Raw genomic sequence first — 16,870 nt, forward strand, 5'->3', positions numbered from 1 at the left:
TTGCTGTATCAGTAATCAAGCTGGTGTGGGAATGGAACCCACAACCTTATGCACCAAAGGCGAGTATGCTACCTGTTGCACCACTGACACTGCTAATAATGCCATGTTATGCATCGCATCTCACTTCATAAAATATATCAAAACCTCAGTCAGCTAAACCCCTAGCAGTTTAAGTGGACAGCATATTTACTTAATTTGGTAAACTTCTTCAAGAAGGTTATAAAGGCAGTAGGTAGTAGTTTTTCTGTCCTCACATCCTATCTGGATAGACTCCTCCCCTATTATTATATTGTAAACCACCCCATACTTTTTGGAAAGATTAATTTGGAACTAAAAGCCATAATTAGTAAGGTCAAAGCTAACTGACATGAAAATAGCATCTGAAGTCAAATTTTTCATCTTTAGTTTCACTGGAAACTTAAGAAATTACATCCAGCATTGTATTGAACCAATCAGAAATGGAACAATGTCACACCCATTCCTCAAGATTACTCAGTTGTCAGTTTATAGCCTGTTATTCGGACACCTTTATTGGCCTTAGATGACAACAACCTGAGTTATTTTAATAGTCTGGGCAAATGAGGCACTGGAAAGGAGTATGGAAATGACTGCCTTGGAAGATGATGGGTGGTGTATGTACAGAGCATGCAGTATTGTAGAGCTCTTTGCAGAGGCCAGGGAAACAACCACAGTGGTGGTAGTGAGGGGAAGTATGTTGATGATATATCCTTACAGAAGTATTGAACAGATTGGCATTATCTGCTCACTGAATGGCATACCTAGTGTGTGTTACCAGGCATGCACTGGCTGGGGACAAAACATAGGAAACACTCCCAGCAGCATTATGATGTGAACATGGGACACCATGGATCTCCTTGCCAATCCCAACCCTAATCAGAGTTAGTCCAGCGGACGCTAGGAGGAGAAGAAAGATATGGCAATTATGGCGAGGCACTGAAGTCCACCAATGGTCAGCTTTGGAAGATGAAAAGGGAGCACAAAATATGGACCTGTATGTGGTGGGCCGAATAGCAAAGTGGCTGAAAAATATAACCTACATAGTTAAAATTACAGGTGCATCCCAGGAAATGTGAAGGTAACCAATGGTTTATCTCAGGGCTCAGTGCTAAGTTGCATTCTTTTTGGCATATACGTCTATGAATTGCAAACTATAAATCCAGAGCTGTGGATAATTGATTTTATAGATGACTGCAGACTGGGTGTTGTTGTGAAATCACACTCCAATTCCAAATACTTATAAAAAGAACTGATCCTCATAAAATAATGGTGAAGGGAAGTGCTAAAATTAAATGCAAGAAAATGAAGTGTTTTCAGATATTGTAAACAACTCCCTCCATGGACTTATAGTTTGGCCAAGTAATCCACTTCAGACTGACAACATAGTCAAGGATCTCAGTAGCTGGATTAACAATGCCACTCCTTTGTAGCAACAGGAGGCAGAAAATCTTTTTGATTTACACAACTGATATATTAAGGCACATCATCCAGGTTAAACGTTATAATCCTGCTGTTGATAAGCCTCATTAGGCCAGTCACTGACTACAATTCCCCCTTTGGCATATGTCTGTCTAGGCATGTCAAGTAACTAGAAAGGTCTTAGAGGAACCCAGCTAAAAAATTACTACCCCAGGCTACAAGGAAAGGCTTGAAGGCCCACCCATACATGAACTGCAGACTCTCCTTTTTTTCCCCATTTTTCTACAAAGTGTTTGGATGTTGTATCAGCTGTCCCCATTTCCCTTAATTCAGTGCCACTGTCCTACCTTCACTGACAGTCATGTGGGACTGTCACAAGTCTTCTCTCACACAATCCATCCATCTCTTTGCTGAATGCCCTAATTTCCTCTTGCCATAATCCCCTCCATCACCTCTAAGTTCCTCAGTGGCTATGCCCTCACTCCCCAGGTTTCTGTACCATCATGCAGTAGTACTGGTCATACTACTTTGTACACCTTACTTTTCAGCTTCTTTCACTTTCTGTGCCAGTAGGCTGCAGACCATCTTAATTTTAGGCACCATCATTCTGACTTCCCTTCTCCTCAACCACCCCTCTCAAGTACTTGAAGATGTTAACCCATTCCACTGTTTTCCCTTCTATCTCAACTCTCAGGTTCTTATGATTTCCCCATTTGCTGCCAATAAAACTGTCGCATCTGTACTCATTTTCATCCCAAATGCCTTCAGTTTTTCATTCCATTCCCTTTTCATTTGCTGAAATTCTTGTACAGAGTCTACCTGTAATGCCACTTCATCTGCATACATAACTCTGCTGATCTTTCCCCTGAAAACTGTATGCTAATGTAGTCCATCACCAGCATGAACAGCAATGGGACCAGAGCTGAGACCTGAGGCACACCCACTCCCATTGAGAACCCCTCTATGTGACTGAAGACTGTTTGTAGTTGTGTCATTGGGTCTTTCTATGTTGCCTGCACTAATTCTACCAATGCAGGACAGCCCAGATCAGCTTTCTTAGGACTTTGTTATATGTTTTCTCCAAGTCTAGGCATGCTCAATTGGACTCTTTCTTCATCTCTAGCTTCTTCTCAACTATCTATCTCACTGCAAGCTTTGGATCAATTGTGATGAATCCTAATCCGAATCTAAACTGCTCATTTCCCATATTAGTTTCCACTAACCTCCATATTCATTTATCAATCACAATCTCGGGAACTTTCATACAGTGTGACAGGAGTTTGATACTGCCATACTTCCCACAGTTGTTAATGCCCATTTGTTTTTGTACAGTGACACTATAATGCTTATTCTCCAGTCATCTGAGATGCACTTTTCTGTACATACTGGTATGAGTACCCTATGGAGACATTTCTCCATGATTCACCCAACGTCTTGATCATAGCTACCATGATGTCATCAGAGGCTGCTGCTTTCCCTGATTTCATTTTCGTCAGTGCTGTTCTTACTTCATCTAGGCTGGACTCCTCCTCTTTTATCCTAGGGCTTGTCTGAGGAAATACAGCTTCTTTGAGATTTTCTTCATTCAGAAGCTTCTGGATGTATCCCTTCAGTCTGCCTTTGATATCCTGTGGACTGGTGAGCATATTTTTGCTGGCATACCTTATGAAGGATATCTGATGACTGTCTTTTTATCTTTCTGTCTTCACTTTGCAACCTGATAGAGTTTTTTTGTGCCCTCTGCTGATTCTCCATCAAGAAGATGGTTGAGTGCCACTGATGCATTGTTCTTTGCTATTGTAAGTTCTCTCTTAGCCTAATTGTTAGTCGACCACTACTCCTTCATAGCCTTGTCCATTTTCTTCTGCACACCTTCATCCTTTTGATGACTTCCTGGATGCCTGCATTCCTCTACCAGCTTTCCTTATTTGCATACCTGTCTTGCCTACATATCAGTTCTGTAGTCCTCACGCATGCTGTTTTGAAATGCTGTCATTCATCTTCAGCTTCACCAAGTCCCTCTTCTTCCTGAGGTACCTAGATCCTGATTATTTCCTTGAGCACTTGTGCTTTCTCTCCATTCAGCTTCCAGGTGTTCAACCTAGTCTCTGTTGACCTTAGAACCTTCTCTGACAACTGCTTGCTGTTGATTTTGTCAACCAGTAGTTTATTATGTGAGCTGGCTGTTTCACTGAGAGTGACTTTTCAAACTCTTGACCGTATTCCAATGCCCTTTCCTTACCAGGGGGAAATCTACCTGAGTTGCATGCCGGCCACTCTTGTATGTGATTTTGACCATCTCTAATGCTGACCCATGTGTTGGCCACCATCAAGCCATTTTCCAGAGAAGTTTAGAATAGCCACTTCTCCTTTATTCATGTTACACCATTCATGTGGATCTAGGAATACCTCATATCCTGTATATTCCTGTATACTCAGTCTCTTAAAGGCTCTTACTGTCAGATTTATATCTTGTATTTTGTGCCATTTAGGGACCAAGCTCTCCTTCATCTCTTGCATCTCAACAAGACTAACAGATCCACAAACACCAGAACAGAAGAGTTAAATTTTGAGTATATAAATAAAACACACTGTAAGAACAGATTATTCAGTGCTTACCCCATGTTTGGATTAAGTTGCCATTAAATATGAAGCAAAATGACACCCTTGCTTCCTTCTAATTAAACCTTGAAAACCTTGATGCACATGAATTCACTCCGAGTCTGACCTAATTTGCCCTTCTAGAGATGGGGATACCACATTAGGGTGGTCACTAGCATGGTGTAAATGTTCTCCTTGTAATTCACATGATGTTATATGTTGAATTGCTGGGATGTTTCCAAAATAGCCAATTTTGTGATGTGAACCTAAGTAAGAGAATAAGGTAGTTTCACCTTATTACAAGTCCTTCTGTCATTTCAGGAGGTAGAAAAAGCACAGAAAAGGTGGCTGCCTGGTCTGCTCAGGGTGCCTCATATGACTAGTGCCTGAGCCAGCCTAAAACAAAAAAGTCAGAAAAGACATGGTAGCAGTATAGGAATGGATATTTGTTCTGTATTATGTACATTATTAAATGATCCCCATTCTAGTGTGTTGACTGATGCCACTGTACATTTGTGGGATGATGGTGGTTTGCCGTAGCTTGCACTGCATGCATCTGACAGCAAAAAAAAAAAATGAAATGCATTATTATGTCCAATATTTATTTATTTGTTCTTTTGTATGACCCAGTAAAACATCCGAGGTGTGAAAAGTCAATCAAGTGGTAGCAATTGATGCATGCATATGCACTAGTGGGTTGCAGAAGACTGCACTGTATGTGTCTGTTAGAAATTAACTGAAATACATTGCTGGCCATTACTTGTCAATCAAACATCTGAAGTGCACAAATTTAACAGAGGCAGTAACTGGTAGGATCATATGTGTGTGCAGGGGAGATGCAGTAATTTGTTCTGTATGCCTGTGAATGGAATGAGCTGAAATAGAATTCTGTTGCCATCATGTATACATGTATGTGTTCATTCATTCATTTGATCACAATCAGAAATCTGAGGTGTAAACCACCATTAAAGTGGCACAGAAATAGGACAGTCATGGTGAAAATGAAGTGCACCAGAATAATCCAAAAAATATGTTTTGTTAAGATTAAACAATTTTGTCTGTATACAAGTTGAATTAGACTGTATAAGATTAATCTCAATAAAATGTATTTTTTTTCTTGTATTTTCATGGTGCACCTAATTTTGTCAGTGTGGTTGTTCTATTTTTGGTTCCTGATTAGCATGCTGATTGTGGAACAAATATTTGTTGGATAAATCTTTTTCTTTCCTTACTCATGATTTTTGCTGAGGCCATCACTGGAGCAAAAGTTTCAAAGAAGCTCTTAAATGCACCACAGAATACCTAGAATCCTGTGGCTTCTGGGGAATTAAACCCCCCACTTAAAGATATATGGGGGAGAGAGAGAGAGAGAGAGAGATCCAGATACACACACACACGGACAAACACACGCACACATTATATGATATTATATGATACTGTATTATAATTTCCTTAGCCTTTTGAATGAATTAAGACAGTTTTTTGAGATTGTTTTTATCTTAGAAAACCTACCTGATGTATATACATACATACATGCATGCCTGTATATATTATATTATATTATATTATATTATATTATATTATATTATATTATATTGTTATCCATTCACAACCCCACCCCTTTTCCCATTTTTGCACATGTGATTGGGATGTCACTTCAACAGTGGCAATCATCTAGAGCCAAGGTTTACACTGCTGGGTGGCTTATATTATATGCTACAGGTATATTGCTATATATTACTGTTACACAATCTTATATATTATATATTATATATGATATATTAGTCTGTTATTTTCTATCCTGTATTATGTTATCTTTCTTATGTCATATCATACTGTAGATGTCAGTTTTATGATGATATGGTTATCATGTATTGTGGTGGCGAGCAGATTATGTTCCACAAGTGACCCATGAACATTTTATTTATCCAGTTCCTTTTTGTGATTTCATTTTGTAAATATTCCCTTTCATTTATACAGTTTGTGATTTTGGATTATGTCTGAATAGGTTCACTCATCACCACTACCTTTTGCTGAATATGTTAAATGGAGCTTTTTTAAAATATTAATCATACTTGTCTGATTTGTTGGGATGATGTCAACACTTGATGTGTTGATTACAAGTAATTTGGTGACTAACATCTGCCACTTTACAGAGAGAGGTATGTCTGTGAGAATTTTGGATGTTATTTTCATTTCATCAGGTGTCAAGATTCCACTTTTTAACTTTAGTGATATGTTAGGATATAACAGAAATGCGGGGTTAAGAGCATGTGTATGTTTGTGTGCTGTGAGATTGTTAAAGGTACATTGAAACGTATTTTTACAAGAAAATTATATTCTTCTTGGCTAAAAAAAAACATTGAAACGAACAGTCCATGCTACTTTATTTTAAACGTTAAGCAATTTTGTCTCTTATTAGTAAAGATTTCCTCAAAACAAAATCATACTACTAGTCCTTAGTTCCGTTTCCCGGGGTCTCTATCAAGTAGAGCCACTGGAGTGATCCCCGGGGTGAACTTTCTATTACTCATCAAAATTTCACTTGAAGAGGGACAGCAAGGTGCTCTGCTTGACATGTATGGGAAGTCTATTCCATAGCATGAGCAGTCTCTGGGTTATGAACCTGTCCCTCCAGCACATTCTGCTGATTGTGGTAATGAGGTTGAGGTCTCTGGAGCATGTGGTGCGGAGGGATTGGGATTTCTTTAGATGTAGCATTTCTAACAGAGCTGGGTCAGACATGGCTTTATAAGTCAAGCAGAGATCGCCTCTAAGTATGTGATATGAGACAGAGAATAGCTGGAGTCTTTTGAGTCTGCCCATGTAGGACATGTGTTTAATGCCTAGGATCCTCTTCATGAGGTACTTCTGTGGCCTCTCCAGCTGTTGCAGGTGTCTAGTGAGGTACATGCCAAATGGGGCATTATACTCGATTGGTCTAATGAGGGAATAGTACAGAGAGACGATGACCTCTTTCTTCCCTGATGCAAAACCCTTGGTAATGAGATGTGCCACACAGGACTTTCTGACCACAGTGATAACGTGGTGGTCAAAGGAGTGGTTGCTGTCAACCTGTATCCCCAGATCTCTTATAAAACCTTCAGTGTTCAGTGGGCTCCCATTGATGTCGTAATTAGTGGGAACTGAGTTTTTACCAAAGGGGATGATGACGCATTTTTTGGTGTTAAGCTTAATGCCATGGTTTTGACACCAGTCATTGGACTCAGTGAGGCCTTTCTGTAGGATGACTACATCACTTAGGGAGTTAATAATGGCTCCCAGGTTGCAGTCATCTGCAATCTTGGTCAGCCAGAGTCCCGTTGTGTTTGGCCTGGACTTCTGAGAAGTAGATGCTAAACAGGAGAGGACCCAGGACCAATCCCTGTGGGACTCCACTCATGACTGGTCAGCAGTCTGACTTGGAGTCTGCTACTTTCACACTATGTGTTCTACCTGTGAGAACATTTCCAACCCATCTAGTGATATAGGGGTTGATGTCTAGTTTGGTTAGTTTATCTATAATCCCTAAGTGGGGAATGGTATCAAAGGCCTTGGCCAGATCAAGGTAAGCTGTATGCACTGCCTTACTTTCATCCAAAGCCCTGGTGACTGACTCTAAGAAGTCAACCAGGTTGAGCAGGCATGATCTACCTTTCACTAAAACATATTGCATGGGATCTAGAGTTTGGAGAGTCCCTCTATCTGTGTTAATCAGGTTCATGATGATGCTTTCCATAGCTTTACATATCAGACTCGTCAGGCTAATGGGGTGATAATTCCTAAGGTCTGTAGTCGCTCCCCATTTATGGAGAGGGATGACTGTAGCAGTGTGCCATTCAATAGGGACAAAGCCTGAGGTGAGGCTGTGATTGAACAGGGCACACAGATGTGGTGCCAGTTCACTTTATAGTTCATATAGAACATAGCCAGGGATATTATCAGGTCCCATGGAAGCTGTATTCTTGGCCTTAAATAATGCAACTTTAACCTGTGCTACAGAAATGCCGGATCCTGGCATTCTTTCGGTATTGTGATTGGCCCTTTAGGGGGAAAGAGAGAGGTAAAGCTGGCACTGAATCTGTCAGCCAGTATATTGGCAATATCTGTTGGCTGAGTATAGGAGGTACCATTGTGCAGTAACTCAGAGCAAACTTGGATATTGCCGTGGAGGATATTGATATAACTATAGAAGGCTTTGTGGTTGTTTTTAGTGTCTGCTGCAATTCTGCCTTCATAGCTGGCTTTGGAGGATTTGATGAGGGATCTCAACTTTTTGTTGAGCCTAATAAGGGAGTTTTTCCAGTCTTGGGACTTCACCTTTTTCTGCAACAGTTTCTTCCTTCTGTTATAGAGTTTATTAATGGCAGGGGACCACTAGATTGGCTTCCTTTTTTGGAGGGGAGTATCTTGGTTCTGTTGGGTATGGCTTGTTCCATGCATTTATGTACATGTTTAGACAGTGCATTGGTGTATGATTCGGCAGTCATGCAGCTATTTTCCATTGGCATGGGTGCCATGAAGTTAGCCACATCTGTTTTTAAATGCCCAAAGTTAGCTTTGGAGAAGCTTTTCAAGGTGGTTACCTTTGCGGGGGGTGTGGTTGAGATGTGGCTTTCCATGGTGATTAGTTTATGGTTGGATCTGACCAGGGAGGGAGTAACTATTGTTGTAGAGCAACGGTCACCCATGTTAGTAATATCCAGGTCAAAGAAGTTGCTTCCTTTAGTGGGGGTCAGAATGAGCTGGTCCAGGGCATTGGAATTCATGAATTCTAGGAAGCGTTGGGCCATTGTATTGGTGCTTGAGTAGTTTTCCCAGTTGATGGAGGGGTAGTTGAAGTCTCCTAGTATGAGAGTGTTGGGTTGGACCTTGATATATTCCAGGGTGCTTAGGAATGTGGAGTGAGAGTCTAGGGACATGGTTGGGGATCTATAGCAGGCTATGACCTGGATCACCGTCTTACCCAATGTTAGTTGCACCTGAAGTATCTCAGATGGATTATGCTGGGCTTCAAGTCTGGAGGTGTGCATATTCTTTATGAATATGGAGGCACCACCACCTTCGCAGCTTTGGTCCATGATTCGGGCCAAAAGGTGTGGAATGAGTTATAGTCTGGTAGCGCAGGGGTGATTTCTGCTGCTTTAAACCAGGTCTCCGTTACAGCACAAATGTCGATGTTCTCTGCTTCAAGTGAGTGCCTGTTGAGATTTAGACGTCTAGCATTGGGCAGCATGACCCTCAGATTGCATTTATTTATAGCTGTTATGGTGGCAATTTGGTCTTTGGAACACCCCCTAAAAAGGCACTATAGGGGTGGCAAGAGCCTTAACCAGTACCTAGTGATAGTTGAAGATGCAAAAACCAAACGGCTGCAGGTACACTGAGGTGCCCAAAACACACAACAACAGCAAAAGTAAATTAAGGCACCAAAGTTACACACTGGAAATCAGTCACTGTACTTTATTGCAGAAGACAAACGGTAAGCGCTTTCACAACTTAATGTTGCTTCATCAGACCACATCACTACAACTGAAGCTTGGTTAAATACTAGGACAATTAGTATGACATCACAATTTAAAGAGATATTACTCTACTAACATAAGAACATATATCGATATCCATAAGAAAAATGCATAAAATATATAGAAAGGTGTGTATTTACACACAATAATATTTAAAAAAGGGGGAATGTCATCCCTGATGGTTATTAAAATATATATATATATATATATATATATATATATATATATATATATATATATATATATATATATACATATGCACACACATTTTGTGCACATATAACCATAATAGTACAATAAAAAATATATAAAAAACTCATATTTAGTGTTTAAGGCGCCTTGCCTTAAGGTAAGGAACTAATGAGGTGCAGCCATTCAAACCAGAATATCTATCTGCTTGATTAGCTAGAGCATTTGATTGCTTCAGGTTCCATATGTCCCTTATATGTTCTAACATTCTTTCTTTAAAACTCCTATTTGTTTTGCCTGCATAATAGGCATGGCATGCTTGGCAAAAACAAAAATAAACAACATCAACACTTTTACAATCATAGTAATTCTTCGTATAAAGTTTAAAACATTTCACAGGATGAATGTACTCATTTTTAGTGTAGACATGCTGACAAGCAGCACAATTCCTGCACGGGAAGGTGCCCTGTCTGTTTGAGAGATTTTTTCTAAAAGACTGATGTTCTCTATTACAGAAGCAATCAAATGCTCTAGCTAATCATGTCCTGAATACAGACAGTAGTCATTGTTTTAAATTTTTAATCTTACAACAAATAGTAAGGACAAACAGAGGTGGTGATGTAGAAAACCACACTGAAGAATTAGAACCACAATGGATCACTACATTACAAGCAGATATTTTAGTTTTGTGTGCATAGTTTTGATGAATATGTTGAACAAAAGAGGGCCTGTGATGGATCCTTGTGTTACTCCTATGAGTTTGGTTAGACTAGATCAGTATGTATATTTCCATTTTGCTGACTGAGATCTTTGAGTGTGGTAACCCCCAAACCATTGTGTCATTTTATTGATCATGTCTAGCCTGCCACTTTAGTTATTAGTAGCTCATGTGAGACTGTGTATTGACTGGTATAAACTGATAGAGACTGTTATTAGTTTTTGAATTCAATGTTAATATTTACAGTATTAAGGAGGGAGAAAAGTGACATATTTCATTTGGGATGGAATCTATACTGAGCTGGTAATAGTGTGCTATGTACTTTTTTGCTACGTGTTCCATGATTTGTTTACTGAAACATTTTGCAAGTGTTTTAAAGATAGATCATAATATTGACATTGGCCTAAAACTTGAGAAATCATGTTCTTGTCTGCCTTTGTAGATGTACATCATATATGATTGTTTCCATGATGTTAGTACATGGTCGTCTTTTTTGGATAATTTTATAACAATTCCTTCTTGACATGCAATAGTCATCTGCCTTGTGTAGATGTGCTACTTCGACATTGCCAAGTGCTGGCAGTGGCTTTTAGTTTCTTAAATAATTTTTTGATTTGCTCTGTAGAGAAAGGATGAAATATTAAATTACAGAAGTTGAATCACTTTTGTATATGCTGCCGCGTTGGTGTTTTGTCGCTTAGTAAAGTTGTAAGTTGTATAAAATTTGTGTCTGTTTTGAATGGCAGATTATAGTCTGATTCATCCGGTAGAGTGGTTGTACTTTTTTGTGTGGTTTGATTAATGCGTTAATGCTTTTTGAGTTGCATTTGATTGAAGACTGTAATTGTGAAATTAAGTTATCTTTCCTTTTCAAACTATGTTCTTTATCTTATTTCAAAGAGTTTTGCAGTGCTGTTCTAGCTTGTTTTTTTTTTCCCCAAGGTTTCTATGCTTTGCATCTAACTCACGTCATTGTTTGGTTTCTGCCATTACTATGTGAGAGGAATTTTAAAGGTGAGTTTTTTTTTGTTTCCTATATTCTCCCAGTCCCATAGCAGTCTCATTCCTCCCACTCACCCATTCGTTACCGTTTGTCCTGGCATCTGAGGTAAGTTGGAGAGTGAGTCTTTATTTGGGGTTTATAGCTATTATCAAATGATCAGAAGGCCATCCTCCATGGCTAAAATGTAAACTTTACTGTCCTCTATGTTTAGCCAAGTAAGTGCAGACAAACCTGAACACCAGTAACATTCAGCTGAAGTGATGTTCACTCTTTGCTTGTGTCCCCTTCCAAACCAACCCAAGTCATACGTGAAGGTGCTTTACTTCAAGGCCTTCCCTCATGTAGTGGTCCTGTTTATTGACTCTGCTAATACCATCCTTCCCTGGGCAGCTCTTCCAGTACCAGAGTTGTAAGTCAAACCCACATCATATGGAGCGTAGTCAGAGCCAAAACTTCCATAGTGCAGGGCCAGCCACTTTGAGAGTAGGATTTAATATAAATAGGAAGAGTAACAGTATATGGACAACAGTAAGGATAGAATTATGCAGTTTTGTATTTGTACATTTTAGCTGTACATGGTGTCATTAAAATGTCATTTATTAAGTCAGAACACATTACATGATTAAGAAAAAGATGCAGATTATTTACGTCAAAAGAAAGATATCCAAAGTCTAGTAAACTGCCTCTATGGAAATAGCTGATGATTCTAAAGTGCGTACTTGTTATACTTTATATTACTTCTATCATAAACATGTTTAATTTCCTGCATGTTGGATTTATATAAACATTTTGAAACCCCATACTTTCCATTGCAAATGAGAAATGGGGCTTTTGACACCTCCTGGTAGTGTCAGGCAAACCCTTATTTTAAGCTTTCTTCCATATGATGGCATCCTGGGTGTATTAGCATACTATCTAATGTGTCATTGCAATGTCATTATGGGAATACAAGTTCAGTTGTTTGTCTTGCGGATATAAGTCACAATATTCTGACCATTTAACATCAAACTTCTGAGCCACTAACCAGTTCCAGAATACATGAAGTAATAGCCCACTTCTGTGCTGCAAAGCTGCCAGATAATAAAAGTCCATGAACATTAATCTACATCATAACAAAATTAGTCTGATAAAGGATCAAGTAGTTCTCATTCAGCACACTAAACAAGAACAGGGAATTATGTGAGGCTGAGTGCATCAGTCATCTAAATTTATAGAGTACTGGACCAATGGAGTGAACTTATGGATATGGTCTCCATGACATCACAAAAGCCACTACGTTATATTATAAGGCTAATAAAAAATCTAGAAGTGTGAATTATTAGAGGTGTGATATTGATACTTGTTTCATAATTCATCATTTTCATATGTATTAATTTATGCTGCTTTTGTATTTATCTTTGAAACCTGGACTGTCTACATACAGGCACTAAAGAAAGTATTAGCATTACCAGATGAAGTTTATTTTTCACTCTGTATGTATTATGAAAGGATTTGAAGTCCTGAAGATTCTAGAAGCTTTACATTTCTGTTCTGTTTCCTACATACTTATAGCTTCTTATGTAAGGAGATTGTTAAAATGCAGCCTTTCTCATACTTCACCAAAATAATCTCGAAAGTGTTTGTTTAAATAACAGGCAAGCCTCTGTTGACAAAGGGTCTATATTACATCACCGAATGCTTAAAAAAGCAAACGGTGATTAATCAACCCTATGTAAGCGAAAGCTTACAATGTCGAACTGTCAGAACAGCGATTTTTTCCAATGGAAAAAAAAAAAATCGCTGTTCCAACAAAAAAAAAAAGAAAAAAGAAAACACTTTAAACATTACATTAAGTGGGGGGTTGTGCTCCCCACACCCCCCTACTTAAATATACCAACTCTGAGATCACACTACAGTGCTGAAAACGGCAAAGTAATGAAGCGGCCAAGCGATTTCTTTCCCAGGGAAAGAATTTGCTTAAAAGCCGCTTCATTGTTTTGCCTTTTCAGTCTTTTACATTCGACCAAGACGCATTCAAAAGAATGCGTCTTCAATCTTGTAATAGGAACCCATTGACAAGGCCACATGGGAGAAGTACAATGCCAAAAGTAGTGGTGCTTAGATGAAATCTTCACTAGCATCATGCAGTTTTTAAAAAGCAGTATTTCTGCCCTCATTGAAGACACACAGTTCCAAAATGTCCTAAAATATGAAGACAGAAGCTGGGATACAATAGACATGTAGCACATTCCTTCTACACATACAAATTTGGCCTTCACAATATACATGGTGTGAGCTATTGTAGGATACAGTAAAGTTTTGCAGCAGTCAAAAATAGTGTTATGTAGTGTGTTCTAAGTGCATAATGACATGGAAATTAGGATCATTATACCAATAAGACCCAATGCAGTATATAAATGATGTCATCAAAATGTCAAACCATTGCAGGAATGTATAAAATGGGTGCAGTCTGCCACTGTGCATACCTGTTTAGAGCACCAAGATTCATGATTTATCTGGTGTGAAAGAACAAAGGGGTAGCAGCAGCAAAAGAACAGCTTAAACTGGAGCCATTGATGCAGTGCTACATGTCACAGCCATCCTAGTCACTAGACGGGGCAAAGACAGTGCCTGACATAGCACCAGACCTGCATATCCAGTCTGGTGGATACTAAGGTGTGTGAAGGCTTGACCATCTTAGTTACTGTGACTCTCTCAGGACATGTTACAAATATCACTGGTGTCAGTCTCCTGAATCATGAACTCATTTCAACATTATCATACAGGGTATGATAGAATATATCTTGATCTACAGGAGTACAGAGGGGAGAACCAGCACCATGCAGGAATTTTATGGCATAGCCCATTTCCTTATTGTCCTGAGAGCCAGAGCCTGCACACAAATCTCCAACAAGGTGCCATCTGGTCCACAGGACTTGTAATACTTCAATAGGAAGGGTGTCCACTCCCTTTACTCTGAGTGGTGTGCAGTGCAGTGGGCAGTATTTATAATGTGTCTGGGTACCAGCCATACCTGTCAGTCTCTTAGTGCAAGAAATATAGGCAAAGATTGTCAAAATGGTGTGGCAAAGGCCCAAAAATAGGGACAGATTTTAAATATTTTTCTTATAAATAACACAAATGAAGGCAAAAGGCAAAATGATCCACTCCCAAGTATTTATTTAGCGCTTTTGTTTATAAAATACAAACTTCCTCAGAATAAAAGCTTAAAAGCTTTTATTCTGAGGAAGTTTGTATTTTATAAAGGAAAGCGCTAAATACTTGGGAGTGGATCATTTTGCCTTTTGCCTTCATTTGTGCTATTTCTACAGTTTGTGGGTGTCGTTGAAGTTTTGATTGTTCTTATAAACTTAGAAAGTTGCTAAGGTAACAATGTTTGTTTTAATATAAATTTTCAGAAGGATTTGAAGTCTGAATTTCAGATATATGTCATAATGTGGTAACTTCAATCCTTAGATCATCCCAGTGAGTTTCCAGAAAATCACACATTTTATGAGGAGCAGACCAAAAAAATATGAGGTAAAAATCTGGACATTTTGCGAGAATCTGGACAGTTAAGAGGTAAGGTACCAGCTGTTCAGTTCCCATGTGTCACACATACATGTTTGACCTATAGCAAAAGTTACTTTTCATCAGCAGTCTCTACTGTGTTGGCTTGGACTATTATGGTTTGATGTGGTCCAAGGCATGGAAAATGTAGAACTATTATGGAACTGTGAGCATCTACCCTGATGGGGCATACCATCTGTTGATCCTAACAAGCACTATTGCTATTGAATTGGTCAGTGGCCTTGATTTGATGTGATAAGCTGTGTGCCCATAGCTGACATTGATGTAATTCCATCAGTGGTCTGTGTAGATTGACTTTGTATATTCTGTGGCTGATCTCCTATTATCTGGACCCTTCCTTGTTCTTGGAAGGCATGGCCTGGGGAAACGATCCAGATGGCTGTTGCACTCTCTATCATGGAGGCACCACATTAGGCAACATTTGTTACCATCAACATTAGTGCCATTGTATTTCCCTTCTGTATATTTCATGCCGCTGTGCAGTGGGTGTGCATCAGTGTACATGCTCAATCTCTCCACAGTGCTGTGGGTGTGCATCAGTGATACATGCTCACCATGTCCACAGTGCTCTGGGTGTGCATTAGTGTTACAATGGTGCTGTGGGTGTGCATCAGTGATACATGCTCACCATCTCCACATTGCTATGGGTGTGCATTAATGATGCATGCTCATCATCTCAACAGTGCTGTGGGGGTGCATCAGCAATACATGCTCACCATCTCCACATTGCTCTGGTTGTGCATTAATGATACATGCTCACCATCTCTACAGTGCTGTGGGGGAGTATCAGTGATACATGCTCATCATCTCCACAGTGCTGCGGGGGTGCATCAGTGATACATGCTTACCATCTCCACAGTGCTGTGTGGGTGTATCAGTGATACATGCTCACCATTTCCACAGTGCTGTGGACATACATAAGTGATACAAGCTCACCATCTCCACGGTGCTGTGGACGCACATCAGTGTTACATGCTCACCATCTTCACAGTGCTGTATGTGTGCATCAGTGAGACATGCTCACCATCTCCACAGTGCTGTGGACGTACATAAGTGATACATGCTCACCATTTCCACAGTGCTGTGGATGCACATCAGTGATACATGCTCACCATCTCCACAGTGCTGTGGGGGTGCATCAGTGAGACATGCTCACCATTTCCACAGTGCTGTGGGGGTGTATCAGAGATACATGCTCACCATCTCCACAGTGCTGTAGATGTACATCAGTGATACATGCCTACCATCTCCACAGTGCTGTGGATGTACATCAGTGATACATGCTCACCATCTCCACAGTGCTGTGGATGTACGTCAGTGATACATGCTCACCATCTCCACAGTGTTTTGGATGTACATCAGTGATACATGCTCACCATCTCCACAGTGCTGTGGGTAGTTGCTGTTTGTGCTTAGTCACTGTTCTGAACATCTGCTGGTTTAAGTACCACAATGATATCAGAAGCATCAGTAGTGTCATTTCAGCACCTAATCCCCTTCATGTATCCCCTATGGTGGGTATGTGCACTTCAGAAGCCATGCAGTTTTGGGATGCTGAATGTCCAGGGGACATAGATGGAGCCTGTAAGGGACTCTCAAGAAAAAGATGACCATCATTCCCTGGTGCCGCTGTGTGCTGATTCTGTACTTCTGCATTGATCTGTGACACAGTGGATGCTTATGCGACCCCTCCCCCTTTAGTGTTGCAGACAGTGCTGCTGTGTCATTGTGGGACACTTAAATGTTGCCATCATCATTAGCCATGGGTGCCTTGCTGAGTCTAGCCCTGTGTTATCCATTTGTGCTGAACATCCCAAAGAGTGGAAC

The sequence above is a fragment of the Protopterus annectens genome, chromosome 9.part0 (assembly GCF_019279795.1).
Source record: "Protopterus annectens isolate FY-2018-M chromosome 9.part0, PAN1.0, whole genome shotgun sequence".
Lineage (NCBI taxonomy): Eukaryota > Metazoa > Chordata > Ceratodontiformes > Protopteridae > Protopterus > Protopterus annectens.